Below are 16292 nucleotides of genomic sequence, written 5' to 3'. Positions count from 1 at the left end.
GCCCACACTCCGTCCGAGTGTCGCCTAGCTAGGGGGTCCACACTCCTTCCGAGTGTCGCCAAACTAGGGGACCCACAATCGGAGTGTCGCCTAGCAAGGGGGCCCACACTCCGTCAGAGAGTCGCCTAGCTAGGGGGCCCACACTCCGTTCGAGTGTCGAAAAGCTAGGGGGTCCACACTCCGTTCGAGTGTAGCCTAGCTAGGGGGTCCACACTCCGTCCGAGTGTCGCCTAGCTAGGGGGTCCACACTCCTTCCGAGTGTCGCCAAACTAGGGGACCCACAATCGGAGTGTCGCCTAGCAAGGGGGCCCACACTCCGTCAGAGAGTCGCCTAGCTAGGGGGCCCACACTCCGTCCGAGTGTCGCCTAGCTAGGGGGCCCACACTCCGTCCGAGTGTCGCCTTGTTAGGGGGCCCACACTCCGTCCGAGTGTCGCCTAGGTAGTGGGCCCACACTCCTTCCGAGTGTCGCCTAGCTAGGGGGCCCACACTCCGTCCGAGTGTCGCCTAGCTAGGGGGCCCACACTCCGTCCGAGTGTCGCCTAGCAAGGCGGCCCACACTCCGTCCGAGTGTTGCCTAGCTAGGGGGCTCACACTCCGTCCGAGTGTCGCCTAGCTAGGGGGCCCACACTCCGTCCGAGTGTCGCCTAGAAAGGGAGCTCACACTCCGTCCGAGTGTCGCCTAGCAAGGGGGCCCACACTCCGTCCGAGTGTCGCCTAGCTAGGGGGCCCACACTCCGTCCGGGTGTCGCCTAGCTAGGGGGCGCACACTCCGTCCGAGTGTCGCCTAGCTAGGGGGTCCACACTCCGTCCGAGTGTCGCCTATATAGGGGGCCCACACTCTGTCAGAGTGTCGCCTAGCTAGGGGGCCCACACTCCGTCCGAGTGTTGGCTAGCTAGGGGGCCCACACTCCGTCCGAGTGTCGCCTAGCTAGGGGGTCCATACTCCGTCCGAGTGTCGCCTAGCTAGGGAGCCCACACTCCGTCCGAGTGTCGCCTAGCTAGGGGGCCCACACTCCGTCCGAGTGTCGCATAGCTAGGGGGCCCACGCTCCGTCCGAGTGTCGATGAGCTAGGGGGCCCACACTCCGTCCAAGTGTTGGCTAGCTAGGGGGCCCACACTCCGTCCGAGTGTCGCCTAGCTAGGGGGCCCACACTCCGTCCGAGTGTCGCCTAGCTAGGGGGCCCACACTCCGTCCGAGTGTCGCCTAGCAAGGGGGCCCACACTCCGTCCGAGTGTCGCCTAGCTAGGGGGCCCACACTCCGTCCGAGTGTCGCCTAGCTAGGGGGCCCACACTCCGTCCGAGTGTCGCCTACCTAGGGGGCCCACACTCCGTCCGAGTGTCGCCTACCTAGGGGGCCCACACTCCGTCCGAGTGTCGCCTAGCTAGGGGGCCCACACTCCGTCCAAGTGTCCCTTGGCTAGGGGGCCCACACTCCGTCCGAGTGTCCCTTGGCTAGGGGGCCCACACTCCGTCCGAGTGTCGCCTAGCTAGGGGGCCCACACTCCGTCCGAGTGTCGCCTAGGAAGGGGGCTCACACTCCGTCCGAGTGTCGCCTAGCTAGGGGGCCCACACTCCGTCCCAGTGTCGCCTAGCTAGGGGGCCCACACTCCGTCCCAGTGTCGCCTAGCTTGGGGGCCCACACTCCCTCCGAGTGTCGACTAGCTAGGGGTCCTACACTCCGTCAGAGTGTCGCCTAGCTAGGGGGCCCACACTCCGTCAGAGTGTCGCCTAGCTAGGGGGCCCACACTCCGTCAGAGTGTCGCCTAGCTAGGGGACCCACACTCCGTCCGAATGTCGCCTAGCTAGGGGGCATACACTCCTTCCGAGTGTCGCCTAGCTAGGGGGCCCACACTCCGTCCGAGTGTCGCCTAGCTAGGGGGCCCACACTCCGTCTGAGTGTCGCCTAGCTAGGAGGCCCACACTCCGTCCGAGTGTCGCCTAGCTAGGGGGCCCACACTCCCTCCGAGTGTCGCCTAGCTAGGGGACCCACACTCCGTTCGAGTGTCGTCTAGCTAGGGGGCCCACACTCCATCCGAGTGTCGCCTAGCTAGGGGGCCCACACTCCGTCCGAGTGTCGCCTAGCTAGGGGGCCCACACTCCGTCGGAGTGTCGCCTAGCTAGGGGGCCCACACTCCGTCCGAGTGTCGCCTAGCTAGGGGGCCCACACTCCGTCCGAGTGTCGCCTAGCTAGGGGGCCCACACTCCATCCGAGTGTCGCCTAGCTAGGGGGCCCACACTCCGTCCGAGTGTCGCCTAGCTAGGGGACCCACACTTCGTCCGAGTGTCGCCTAGCTAGGGGGCCCACACTCTGTCCGAGTGTCGCCTAGCTAGGGGGCCCACACTCCGTCCGAGTGTCGCCTAGCTATGGGTGCTCACACTCCGTCCGAGTGTCGCCTAACTAGGGGGCCCACACTTCGCCCAAGTGTCGCCTAGCTAGGGGGCCCACACTCCGTCAGAGTGTAGCCTAACTAGGGGGCCCACACTCCGACAGAGTGTCACCTAGCTGGGGGGCCCACACTCCGTCCGAGTGTCGCCTAGCTAGGGGGCCCACACTCCGTCCGAGTGTCGCCTAGGAAGGGGGCTCACACTCCGTCCGAGTGTCGCCTAGCTAGGGGGCCCACACTCCCTCCGAGTGTCGCCTAGCTAGGGGGCCCACACTCCGTCAGAGTATCGCCTAGCTAGGGTTCCCACACTCCCTCCGAGTGTCGCCTATTTAGGGGGCCCACACTCCGCCCGAGTGTTGCCCAGCTAGGGGGCTCACACTCCATCCGAGTGTCGCCTAACTAGGGGGCCCACACTCCGTCCGAGTGTCGCCTAGCTAGGGGGCCCACACTCCGTCCGAGTGTCGCCTAGCTAGGGGGCCCCCACTCCGTCAGAGTTTCGCCTAGCTAGGGGGCCCACACTCCGTCCGAGTTTCGCCTAGCTAGGGGGTACACACTCCGTCCGAGTGTCGCCTAGCTAGGGGGCCCACACTCCGTCCGAGTGTCGCCTAGCTAGGGGGCCCACACTCCGTCCGAGTGTCGCGTAGCTAGGGGGCCCACACTCCGTCCGAGTGTCGCCTAGCTAGTGGGCCCACACTCCGTCCGAGTGTCACTTGGCTAGGGGGCCCACACTCCGTCCGAGTGTCGCCTAGCTAGGGGGCCCACACTCCGTCCGAGTGTCGCCTAGCTAGGGGGTCCACACTCCGTCCGAGTGTCGCCTAGCTAGGGGGTCCACACTCCGTCCGAGTGTCGCCTAGCTAGAGGGCCCACAATCCGTCCCAGTGTTGCCTAGCTAGGGGGCCCACACTCCGCCCGAGTGTCGCCTAGCTAGGGGGCCCACACTCCGCCCGAGTGTCGTCTAGCTAGGGGGCCCACACTCCGTCCCAGTGTGGCCTAGCTTGGGGGCCCACACTCCCTCCGAGTGTCGACTAGCTAGGGGTCCCACACTCCGTCAGAGTGTCGCCTAGCTAGGGGGCCCACACTCCGTCAGAGTGTCGCCTAGCTAGGGGGCCCACACTCCGTCAGAGTGTCGCCTAGCTAGGGGACCCACACTCCGTCCGAATGTCGCCTAGCTAGGGGGCATACACTCCTTCCGAGTGTCGCCTAGCTAGGGGGCCCACACTCCGTCCGAGTGTCGCCTAGCTAGGGGGCCCACACTCCGTCCGAGTGTCGCCTAGATAGGAGGCCCACACTCCGTCCGAGTGTCGCCTAGCTAGGGGGCCCACACTCCCTCCGAGTGTCGCCTAGCTAGGGGACCCACACTCCGTTCGAGTGTCGTCTAGCTAGGGGGCCCACACTCCATCCGAGTGTCGCCTAGCTAGGGGGCCCACACTCCGTCCGAGTGTCGCCTAGCTAGGGGGCCCACACTCCGTCCGAGTGTCGCCTAGCTAGGGGGCCCACACTCCGTCCGAGTGTCGCCTAGCTAGTGGGCCCACACTCCGTCCGAGTGTCGCCTAGCTAGGGGGTCCACACTCCGTCCGAGTGTCGCCTAGCTAGGGGGTCCACACTCCGTCCGAGTGTCGCCTAGCTAGAGGGCCCACAATCCGTCCCAGTGTTGCCTAGCTAGGGGGCCCACACTCCGCCCGAGTGTCGCCTAGCTAGGGGGCCCACACTCCGCCCGAGTGTCGTCTAGCTAGGGGGCCCACACTCCGTCCCAGTGTGGCCTAGCTTGGGGGCCCACACTCCCTCCGAGTGTCGACTAGCTAGGGGTCCCACACTCCGTCAGAGTGTCGCCTAGCTAGGGGGCCCACACTCCGTCAGAGTGTCGCCTAGCTAGGGGGCCCACACTCCGTCAGAGTGTCGCCTAGCTAGGGGACCCACACTCCGTCCGAATGTCGCCTAGCTAGGGGGCATACACTCCTTCCGAGTGTCGCCTAGCCGGGGGGGCCCACACTCCGTCCGAGTGTCGCCTAGCTAGGGGGCCCACACTCCGTCCGAGTGTCGCCTAGCTAGGAGGCCCACACTCCGTCCGAGTCTCGCCTAGCTAGGGGGCCCACACTCCCTCCGAGTGTCGCCTAGCTAGGGGACCCACACTCCGTTCGAGTGTCGTCTAGCTAGGGGGCCCACACTCCATCCGAGTGTCGCCTAGCTAGGGGGCCCACACTCCGTCCGAGTGTCGCCTAGCTAGGGGGCCCACACTCCGTCCGAGTGTCGCCTAGCTAGGGGGCCCACACTCCGTCCGAGTGTCGCCTAGCTAGTGGGCCCACACTCCGTCCGAGTGTCGCCTAGCTAGGGGGCCCACACTCCATCCGAGTGTCGCCTAGCTAGGGGGCCCACACTCCGTCCGAGTGTCGCCTAGCTAGGGGACCCACACTTTGTCCGAGTGTCGCCTAGCTAGGGGGCCCACACTCTGTCCGAGTGTCGCCTAGCTAGGGGGCCCACACTCGGTTCGAGTGTCGCCTAGCTAAGGGTGCTCACACTCCGTCCGAGTGTCGCCTAACTAGGGGGCCCACACTTCGCCCGAGTGTCGCCTAGCTAGGGGGCCCACACTCCGTCAGAGTGTCGCCTAACTAGGGGGCCCACACTCCGTCAGAGTGTCACCTAGCTAGGGGGCCCACACTCCGTCGGAGTGTCGCCTAGCTAGGGGGCCCACACTCCGTCCGAGTGTCGCCTAGGAAGGGGGCTCACACTCCGTCCGATTGTCGCCTAGCTAGGGGGCCCACACTCCCTCCGAGTGTCGCCTAGCTAGGGGGCCCACACTCCGTCAGAGTATCGCCTAGCTAGGGGGCCCACACTCCCTCCGAGTGTCGCCTATTTAGGGGACCCACACTCCGCCCGAGTGTCGCCCAGCTAGGGGGCTCACACTCCATTCGAGTGTCGCCTAACTAGGGGGCCCACACTCCGTCCGAGTGTCGCCTAGCTAGGGGGCCCACACTCCGTTCGAGTGTCGCCTAGCTAGGGGGCCCACACTCCGTCAGAGTTTCGCCGAGCTAGGGGGCCCACACTCCGTCCGAGTTTCGCCTAGCTAGGGGTACACACTCCGTCCTAGTGTCGCCTAGCTAGGGGGCCCACACTCCGTCCGAGTGTCGCCTAGCTAGGGGGCCCACACTCCGTCAGAGTGTCGCGTAGCTAGTGGGCCCACACTCCGTCCGAGTGTCACTTGGCTAGGGGCCCCACACACCGTCCGAGTGTCGCCTAGCTAGGGGGCCCACACTACGTCCGAGTGTCGCCTAGCTAGGGGGCCCACACTCCGTCCGAGTGTCGCCTAGCTAGGGGGCCCACACTCCGTCCGAGTGTCGCCTAGCTAGGGGGCCCACACTCCGTCCGAGTGTCGCCTAGCTAGGGGGCCCACACTCCGTCCGAGTGTCGCCTAGCTAGTGGGCCCAAACTCCGTCCGAATGTTGCCTAGCTAGGGGGCCAACACTCCTTCAGAGTGTCGCCTAGCTAGGGGTCCCACACTCCGTCCGAGTGTCGCCTAGCAAGGGGGACCACACTCCGTCCGAGTGTTGGCTAGCTAGGGGGACCACACTCCGTCCGAGTGTCGCCTAGCTAGGGGGCCCACACTCCCTCCGAGTGTCGCCTAGCTAGGGGGCCCACACTCCGTCAGAGTATCGCCTAGCTAGGGGGCCCACACTCCGTCCGAGTGTCGCCTAGCTAGGGGGCCCACACTCCGTCCGAGTGTCGCCTAGCTAGGGGGCCCACACTCCGTCCGAGTGTCGCCTAGCTAGGGGGCCCACACTCCGTCCGAGTGTCGCCTAGCTAGGGGGCCCACACTCCGTCCGAGTGTTGCCTAGCTAGGGGGCCCACACTCCGTCCGAGTATCGCCTAGCTAGGGTGCCCACACTCCGTTCGAGTGTCGCCTAGCTAGGGGGCCCACAATCCTTCCGAGTGTTGCCTAACTAGGGGACCCACACTCCGAGTGTCGCCTAGTAAGGGGGCCCACACTCCGCCAGAGAGTCGCGTAGCTAGTGGGCCCACACTCCGTCCGAGTGTCACTTGGCTAGGGGCCCCACACACCGTCCGAGTGTCGCCTAGCTAGGGGGCCCACACTACGTCCGAGTGTCGCCTAGCTAGGGGGCCCACACTCCGTCCGAGTGTCGCCTAGCTAGGGGGCCCACACTCCGTCCGAGTGTCGCCTAGCTAGGGGGCCCACACTCCGTCCGAGTGTCGCCTAGCTAGGGGGCCCACACTCCGTCCGAGTGTCGCCTAGCTAGTGGGCCCAAACTCCGTCCGAATGTTGCCTAGCTAGGGGGCCAACACTCCTTCAGAGTGTCGCCTAGCTAGGGGTCCCACACTCCGTCCGAGTGTCGCCTAGCAAGGGGGACCACACTCCGTCCGAGTGTTGGCTAGCTAGGGGGACCACACTCCGTCCGAGTGTCGCCTAGCTAGGGGGCCCACACTCCCTCCGAGTGTCGCCTAGCTAGGGGGCCCACACTCCGTCAGAGTATCGCCTAGCTAGGGGGCCCACACTCCGTCCGAGTGTCGCCTAGCTAGGGGGCCCACACTCCGTCCGAGTGTCGCCTAGCTAGGGGGCCCACACTCCGTCCGAGTGTCGCCTAGCTAGGGGGCCCACACTCCGTCCGAGTGTCGCCTAGCTAGGGGGCCCACACTCCGTCCGAGTGTTGCCTAGCTAGGGGGCCCACACTCCGTCCGAGTATCGCCTAGCTAGGGTGCCCACACTCCGTTCGAGTGTCGCCTAGCTAGGGGGCCCACAATCCTTCCGAGTGTTGCCTAACTAGGGGACCCACACTCCGAGTGTCGCCTAGTAAGGGGGCCCACACTCCGCCAGAGAGTCGCCTACCTAGGGGGCACACACTCCGTCCGAGTGTCGCCTAGCTAGGGGGCCCACACTCCGTCCGAGTGTCGCCATCCTACGGGGCCCACAATCCTTCCGAGTGTCGCCTAGCTAGAGGGCCCACACTCCGTCCGAGTGTCGCCTAACTAGGGGGCCCACACTCCGTCCGAGTGTCGCCTAGCTACGGGCCCACACTCCATCCGAGTGTCGCCTAGCAAAGGGGTCCACGCTCCGTCCGAGTGTCACCTTGCTAGGGGGCCCACACTCCCTCCAAGTGTCGCCTAGCTAGGGGGCCCACACTCCGTCCGAGTGTCGCCTAGCTAGGGGGCCCACACTCCGTCCGAGTGTCGCCATCCTACGGGGCCCACAATCCTTCCGAGTGTCGCCTAGCTAGGGGGCCCACACTCCCTCCGAGTGTCGCCTAGCTAGGGGGCCCACACTCCGTCAGAGTATCGCCTAGCTAGGGGGCCCACACTCCGTCCGAGTGTCGCCTAGCTAGGGGGCCCACACTCCGTCCGAGTGTCGCCTAGCTAGGGGGCCCACACTCCGTCCGAGTGTCGCCTAGCTAGGGGGCCCACACTCCGTCCGAGTGTCGCCTAGCTAGGGGGCCCACACTCCGTCCGAGTGTTGCCTAGCTAGGGGGCCCACACTCCGTCCGAGTATCGCCTAGCTAGGGTGCCCACACTCCGTTCGAGTGTCGCCTAGCTAGGGGGCCCACAATCCTTCCGAGTGTTGCCTAACTAGGGGACCCACACTCCGAGTGTCGCCTAGTAAGGGGGCCCACACTCCGCCAGAGAGTCGCCTACCTAGGGGGCACACACTCCGTCCGAGTGTCGCCTAGCTAGGGGGCCCACACTCCGTCCGAGTGTCGCCATCCTACGGGGCCCACAATCCTTCCGAGTGTCGCCTAGCTAGAGGGCCCACACTCCGTCCGAGTGTCGCCTAACTAGGGGGCCCACACTCCGTCCGAGTGTCGCCTAGCTACGGGCCCACACTCCATCCGAGTGTCGCCTAGCAAAGGGGTCCACGCTCCGTCAGAGTGTCACCTTGCTAGGGGGCCCACACTCCCTCCAAGTGTCGCCTAGCTAGGGGGCCCACACACCGTCAGAGTGTTGCCTAGCTAGGGGGCCCAGACTCCCTCCGAGTGTCGACTATCTAGGGGGCCCACACTCCGTCCGAGTGTCACCTAGCTAGGGGGCCCACACTCCGTCCGAGTGTCGAAAAGCTAGGGGGTCCACACTCCGTCCGAGTGTAGCCTAGCTAGGGGGCCAACACTCCGTCCGAGTGTCGACTAGCTAGGGGGCCCACACTCCGTCCGAGTGTCGCCTAGCTAGGGGGCCCACACTCCGTCCGAGTGTCGCCTAGCTAGGGGGCCCACACTCCGTCCGAGTGTCGAAAAGCTAGGGGGTCCACACTCCGTCTGAGTTTAGCCTAGCTAGGGGGCCCACACTCCGCCCGATTGTCGCCTAGCTAGGGGGCCCACACTCCGTCCGAGTGTCGCCTAGCTAGGGGGCCCACACTCCGTCCCAGTGTCGCCTAGCTAGGGGGCCCACACTCCGTCCCAGTGTCGCCTAGCTTGGGGGCCCACACTCCCTCCGAGTGTCGACTAGCTAGGGGTCCTACACTCCGTCAGAGTGTCGCCTAGCTAGGGGGCCCACACTCCGTCAGCGTGTCGCCTAGCTAGGGGGCCCACACTCCGTCAGAGTGTCGCCTAGCTAGGGGACCCACACTCCGTCCGAATGTCGCCTAGCTAGGGGGCATACACTCCTTCCGAGTGTCGCCTAGCTAGGGGGCCCACACTCCGTCCGAGTGTCGCCTAGCTAGGGGGCCCACACTCCGTCCGAGTGTCGCCTAGCTAGGAGGCCCACACTCCGTCCGAGTGTCGCCTAGCTAGGGGGCCCACACTCCCTCCGAGTGTCGCCTAGCTAGGGGACCCACACTCCGTTCGAGTGTCGTCTAGCTAGGGGGCCCACACTCCATCCGAGTGTCGCCTAGCTAGGGGGCCCACACTCCGTCCGAGTGTCGCCTAGCTAGGGGGCCCACACTCCGTCCGAGTGTCGCCTAGCTAGGGGGCCCACACTCCGTCCGAGTGTCGCCTAGCTAGGGGGCCCACACTCCGTCCGAGTGTCGCCTAGCTAGGGGGCCCACACTCCATCCGAGTGTCGCCTAGCTAGGGGGCCCACACTCCGTCCGAGTGTCGCCTAGCTAGGGGACCCACACTTCGTCCGAGTGTCGCCTAGCTAGGGGGCCCACACTCTGTCCGAGTGTCGCCTAGCTAGGGGGCCCACACTCGGTCCGAGTGTCGCCTAGCTAAGGGTGCTCACACTCCGTCCGAGTGTCGCCTAACTAGGGGGCCCACACTTCGCCCGAGTGTCGCCTAGCTAGGGGGCCCACACTCCGTCAGAGTGTCGCCTAACTAGGGGGCCCACACTCCGTCAGAGTGTCACCTAGCTAGGGGGCCCACACTCCGTCCGAGTGTCGCCTAGCTAGGGGGCCCACACTCCGTCCGAGTGTCGCCTAGCTAGGGGGCCCACACTCCGTCCGAGTGTCGCCTAACTAGGGGACCCACACTTCATCCGAGTGTCGCCTAGCTAGGGGGCCCACACTCCTTCCGAGTGTCGCCTAGCTAGAGGGCCCACACTCCGTCCGAGTGTCGCCTAACTAGGGGGCCCACACTCCTTCCGAGTGTCGCCTAGCTAGGGGGCCCACACTCCGTCCGAGTGTCGCCTAGCTAGGGGTCCCACACTCCATCCGAGTGTCACCTAGCTAGGGTGCCCACACTCCGTCCGAGTGTAGCCTAGCTAGGGGGCCCACACTCCTTCCGAGTGTTGCCTAACTAGGGGACCCACACTCCGAGTATCGCCTAGCAAGGGGGCCCACACTCCGTCAGAGAGTCGCCTACCTAGGGGGCACACACTCCGTCCGAGTGTCGCCTAGCTAGGGGGCCCACACTCCGTCCGAGTTTCGCCTAGCTAGGGGGCCCACACTCCATCCGAGTGTCGCCAACCTAGGGGGACCACACTCCGTCCGATTGTCGCCTAGCTAGGGGACCCACACTTCGTCCGACTGTCGCCTATCTAGGGGGCCCACACTCCTTCCGAGTGTCGCCTAGCTAGAGGGCCCACACTCCGTCCGAGTGTCGCCTAATTAGGGGGCCCACACTCCGTCCGAGTGTCGCCTAGCTACGGGGCCCACACTCCATCCGAGTGTCGCCTAGCAAGGGGGTCCACACTCCGTCAGAGTGTCACCTTGCTAGGGGGCCCACACTCCCTCCGAGTGTCGCCTAGCTAGGGGGCCCACCCTCTGTCAGAGTGTTGCCTAGCTAGGGGGACCAGACTCCCTCCGAGTGTCGCCTAGCTAGGGGACCCACACTCCGTCCGAGTGTCGCCTAGCTAGGGGGCCCACACTCCGTCCGAGTGTCGCCTAGCTAGGGGGCCAACACTCCGTCCGAGTGTCGCCTAGCTAGGGGGCCCACACTCCGTCCGAGTGTCGCCTAGCTAGGGGGCCCACACTCCGTTCGAGTGTAGCCTAGCTAGGGGGCCCACACTCCGTCCGAGTGTCGCCTAGCTAGGGGGCCCACACTCCTTCCGAGTGTCGCCTAGCTAGAGGGCCCACACTCCGTCCGAGTGTCGCCTAACTAGGGGGCCCACACTCCTTCCGAGTGTCGCCTAGCTAGGGGGCCCACACTCCGTCCGAGTGTCGCCTAGCTAGGGGTCCCACACTCCGTCCGAGTGTCGCCTAGCTAGGGGGCCCACACTCCTTCCGAGTGTTGCCTAACTAGGGGACCCACACTCCGAGTATCGCCTAGCAAGGGGGCCCACACTCCGTCAGAGAGTCGCCTACCTAGGGGGCACACACTCCGTCCGAGTGTCGCCTAGCTAGGGGGCCCACACTCCGTCCGAGTTTCGCCTAGCTAGGGGGCCCACACTCCATCCGAGTGTCGCCAACCTAGGGGGACCACACTCCGTCCGATTGTCGCCTAGCTAGGGGACCCACACTTCGTCCGACTGTCGCCTATCTAGGGGGCCCACACTCCTTCCGAGTGTCGCCTAGCTAGAGGGCCCACACTCCGTCCGAGTGTCGCCTAATTAGGGGGCCCACACTCCGTCCGAGTGTCGCCTAGCTACGGGGCCCACACTCCATCCGAGTGTCGCCTAGCAAGGGGGTCCACACTCCGTCAGAGTGTCACCTTGCTAGGGGGCCCACACTCCCTCCGAGTGTCGCCTAGCTAGGGGGCCCACACTCTGTCAGAGTGTTGCCTAGCTAGGGGGACCAGACTCCCTCCGAGTGTCGCCTAGCTAGGGGACCCACACTCCGTCCGAGTGTCGCCTAGCTAGGGGGCCCACACTCCGTCCGAGTGTCGCCTAGCTAGGGGGCCAACACTCCGTCCGAGTGTCGCCTAGCTAGGGGGCCCACTCTCCGTCCGAGTGTCGCCTAGCTAGGGGGCCCACACTCCGTTCGAGTGTAGCCTAGCTAGGGGGCCCACACTCCGTCCGAGTGTCGCCTAGCTAGGGGGTCCACACTCCTTCCGAGTGTCGCCAAACTAGGGGACCCACAATCGGAGTGTCGCCTAGCAAGGGGGCCCACACTCCGTCAGAGAGTCGCCTAGCTAGGGGGCCCACACTCCGTTCGAGTGTCGAAAAGCTAGGGGGTCCACACTCCGTTCGAGTGTAGCCTAGCTAGGGGGTCCACACTCCGTCCGAGTGTCGCCTAGCTAGGGGGTCCACACTCCTTCCGAGTGTAGCCAAACTAGGGGACCCACAATCGGAGTGTCGCCTAGCAAGGGGGCCCACACTCCGTCAGAGAGTCGCCTAGCTAGGGGGCCCACACTCCGTCCGAGTGTCGCCTAGCTAGGGGGCCCACACTCCGTCCGAGTGTCGCCTTGTTAGGGGGCCCACACTCCGTCCGAGTGTCGCCTAGCTAGTGGGCCCACACTCCTTCCGAGTGTCGCCTAGCTAGGGGGCCCACACTCCGTCCGAGTGTCGCCTAGCTAGGGGGCCCACACTCCGTCCGAGTGTCGCCTAGCAAGGCGGCCCACACTCCGTCCGAGTGTTGCCTAGCTAGGGGGCTCACACTCCGTCCGAGTGTCGCCTAGCTAGGGGGCCCACACTCCGTCCGAGTGTCGCCTAGAAAGGGAGCTCACACTCCGTCCGAGTGTCGCCTAGCAAGGGGGCCCACACTCCGTCCGAGTGTCGCCTAGCTAGCGGGCCCACACTCCGTCCGGGTGTCGCCTAGCTAGGGGGCGCACACTCCGTCCGAGTGTCGCCTAGCTAGGGGGTCCACACTCCGTCCGAGTGTCGCCTATATAGGGGGCCCACACTCTGTCAGAGTGTCGCCTAGCTAGGGGGCCCACACTCCGTCCGAGTGTTGGCTAGCTAGGGGGCCCACACTCCGTCCGAGTGTCGCCTAGCTAGGGGGTCCATACTCCGTCCGAGTGTCGCCTAGCTAGGGAGCCCACACTCCGTCCGAGTGTCGCCTAGCTAGGGGGCCCACACTCCGTCCGAGTGTCGCATAGCTAGGGGGCCCACGCTCCGTCCGAGTGTCGATGAGCTAGGGGGCCCACACTCCGTCCAAGTGTTGGCTAGCTAGGGGGCCCACACTCCGTCCAAGTGTCGCCTAGCTAGGGGGCCCACACTCCGTCCGAGTGTCGCCTAGCTAGGGGGCCCACACTCCGTCCGAGTGTGGCCTAGCAAGGGGGCCCACACTCCGTCCGAGTGTCGCCTAGCTAGGGGGCCCACACTCCGTCCGAGTGTCGCCTACCTAGGGGGCCCACACTCCGTCCGAGTGTCGCCTAGCTAGGGGGCCCACACTCCGTCCAAGTGTCCCTTGGCTAGGGGGCCCACACTCTGTCCGAGTGTCCCTTGGCTAGGGGGCCCACACTCCGTCCGAGTGTCGCCTAGCTAGGGGGCCCACACTCCGTCCGAGTGTCGCCTAGGAAGGGGGCTCACACTCCGTCCGAGTGTCGCCTAGCAAGGGGGCCCACACTTCGTCCGAGTGTCGCCTAGCTAGGGGGCCCACACTCCGTCAGAGTGTCGCCTAGCTAGGGGGCCCACACTCCGTCAGAGTGTCGCCTAGCTAGGGGGCCCACACTCCGTCCAAGTTTCGCCTAGCAAGGGGGTCCACACTCCGTCCGAGTATCGCCTAGCAAGGGGGCCCACACTCCGTCCGAGTGTCGCCTAGCTAGGGGGCCCACACGCCGTCAGAGTTTCGCCTAGGTAGGGGGCCCACACTCCGTCCGAGTGTCGCCTAGCTAGGGGGCCCACACTCCGTCCGAGTGTCGCCTAGCTAGTGGGCCCACACTCCATCCGAGTGTCCCTTGGCTAGGGGGCCCACACTCCGTCCGTGTGTCGCCTAGCTAGGGGGCCCACACTCCGTCCGAGTGTCGCCTAGCAAGGGGGCTCACACTCCGTCCGAGTGTCGCCTAGCAAGGGGGCCCACACTCCGTCCGAGTGTGGCCTAGCTAGGGGTCCCACACTCCGTCCGAGTGTCGCCTAGCTAGGGGGCCCACACTCCGTCCGAGTGTCGCCTAGCTAGGGGGCCCACACTCCGTCCGAGTGTCGCCTAGCTAGGGGGCCCACACTCCGTCCGAGTGTCGCCTAGCTAGTGGGCCCACACTCCGTCCGAGTGTCCCTTGGCTAGGGGGCCCACACTCCGTCCGAGTGTCGCCTAGCTAGGGGGCCCACATTCCGTCCGATTGTCGCCTAGCAAGGGGGCTCACACTCCGTACGAGTGTCGCCTAGCAAGGGGGCCCACACTCCGTCCGAGTGTCGCCTAGCTAGGGGGCCCACACTCCGTCAGAGTGTCGCCTAGCTAGGGTGCCCACAATCCGTCCAAGTTTCGCCTAGCTAGGGGGTCCACACTCCGTCCGAGTGTCGCCTAGCTAGGGGGCCCACACTCCGTCCGAGTGTCGCCTAGCAAGGGGGCCCACACTCCGTCCGAGTGTCGCCTAGCTAGGGGGCCCACACTCCGTCCGAGTGTCGCCTAGCTAGGGGGCCCACACTCCGTCCGAGTGTCGCCTAGCTAGGGGGTCCACTCTCCGTCCAAGTGTCGCCTAGCTAGGGGGCCCACACTCCATCCGAGTGTCGCCTAGCTAGGGGGCCCACACTCCGTCCGAGTGTCGACTAGCTAGTGGGCCCACACTCCGTCCGAGTGTCCCTTGGCTAGGGGGCCCACACTCCGTCCGTGTGTCGCCTAGCTAGGGGGCCCACACTCCGTCCGAGTGTCGCCTAGCAAGGGGGCTCACACGCCGTCCGAGTGTCGCCTAGCAAGGGGGCAAACACTCCGTCCGAGTGTCGCCTAGCTAGGGGGCCCACACTCCGTCACAGTGTCGCCTAGCTAGGGGGCCCACAATCCGTCAGAGTGTCGCCTACCTAGGGGGCCCACACTCCGTCCGAGTGTGGCCTACCTAGGGGGCCCACACTCCGTCCGAGTGTCGCCTACGTAGGGGGCCCACACTCCGTCCGAGTGTCGCCTAGCTAGGGGGCCCACACTCCGTCCGAGTGTCGCCTAGCTAGGGGGCCCACACTCCGTCCGAGTGTCGCCTAGAAAGGGAGCTCACACTCCGTCCGAGTGTCGCCTAGCAAGGGGGCCCACACTCCGTCCGAGTGTCGCCTAGCTAGGGGGCCCACACTCCGTCCGGGTGTCGCCTAGCTAGGGGGCGCACACTCCGTCCGAGTGTCGCCTAGCTAGGGGGTCCACACTCCGTCCGAGTGTCGCCTATATAGGGGGCCCACACTCTGTCAGAGTGTCGCCTAGCTAGGGGGCCCACACTCCGTCCGAGTGTTGGCTAGCTAGGGGGCCCACACTCCGTCCGAGTGTCGCCTAGCTAGGGGGTCCATACTCCGTCCGAGTGTCGCCTAGCTAGGGAGCCCACACTCCGTCCGAGTGTCGCCTAGCTAGGGGGCCCACACTCCGTCCGAGTGTCGCATAGCTAGGGGGCCCACGCTCCGTCCGAGTGTCGATGAGCTAGGGGGCCCACACTCCGTCCAAGTGTTGGCTAGCTAGGGGGCCCACACTCCGTCCGAGTGTCGCCTAGCTAGGGGGCCCACACTCCGTCCGAGTGTCGCCTAGCTAGGGGGCCCACACTCCGTCCGAGTGTCGCCTAGCAAGGGGGCCCACACTCCGTCCGAGTGTCGCCTAACTAGGGGGCCCACACTCCGTCCGAGTGTCGCCTAGCTAGGGGGCCCACACTCCGTCCGAGTGTCGCCTACCTAGGGGGCCCACACTCCGTCCGAGTGTCGCCTACCTAGGGGGCCCACACTCCGTCCGAGTGTCGCCTAGCTAGGGGGCCCACACTCTGTCCAAGTGTCCCTTGGCTAGGGGGCCCACACTACGTCCGAGTGTCCCTTGGCTAGGGGGCCCACACTCCGTCCGAGTGTCGCCTAGCTAGGGGGCCCACACTCCGTCCGAGTGTCGCCTAGGAAGGGGGCTCACACTCCGTCCGAGTGTCGCCTAGCAAGGGGGCCCACACTCCGTCCGTGTGTCGCCTAGCTAGGGGGCCCACACTCCGTCCGAGTGTCGCCTAGCAAGGGGGCTCACACGCCGTCCGAGTGTCGCCTAGCTAGGGGGTCCACACTCCGTCCGAGTATCGCCTAGCAAGGGGGCCCACACTACGTCCGAGTGTCGCCTAGCTAGGGGGTCCACACTCCGTCAGAGTTTCGCCTAGGTAGGGGGCCCACACTCCGTCCGAGTGTCGCCTAGCTAGGGGGCCCACACTCCGTCCGAGTGTCGCCTAGCTAGGGGGCCCACACTCCGTCCGAGTGTCGCCTAGCTAGTGGGCCCACACTCCGTCCGAGTGTCCCTTGGCTAGGGGGCCCACACTCCGTCCGTGTGTCGCCTAGCTAGGGGGCCCACACTCCGTCCGAGTGTCGCCTAGCAAGGGGGCTCACACTCCGTCCGAGTGTCGCCTAGCAAGGGGGCCCACACTCCGTCCGAGTGTCGCCTAGCTAGGGGTCCCACACTCCGTCCGAGTGTCGCCTAGCTAGGGGGCCCACACTCCGTCCGAGTGTCGCCTAGCTAGGGGGCCCACACTCCGTCCGAGTGTCGCCTAGCTAGGGGGCCCACACTCCGTCCGA

This window comes from Dendrobates tinctorius, unplaced genomic scaffold (genome assembly GCF_039654945.1).
Source record: "Dendrobates tinctorius isolate UK_male_01 unplaced genomic scaffold, ASM3965494v1 ptg000044l, whole genome shotgun sequence".
Classification (NCBI taxonomy): Eukaryota; Metazoa; Chordata; class Amphibia; order Anura; family Dendrobatidae; genus Dendrobates; species Dendrobates tinctorius.
This window is presented reverse-complemented; position numbering follows the sequence as displayed.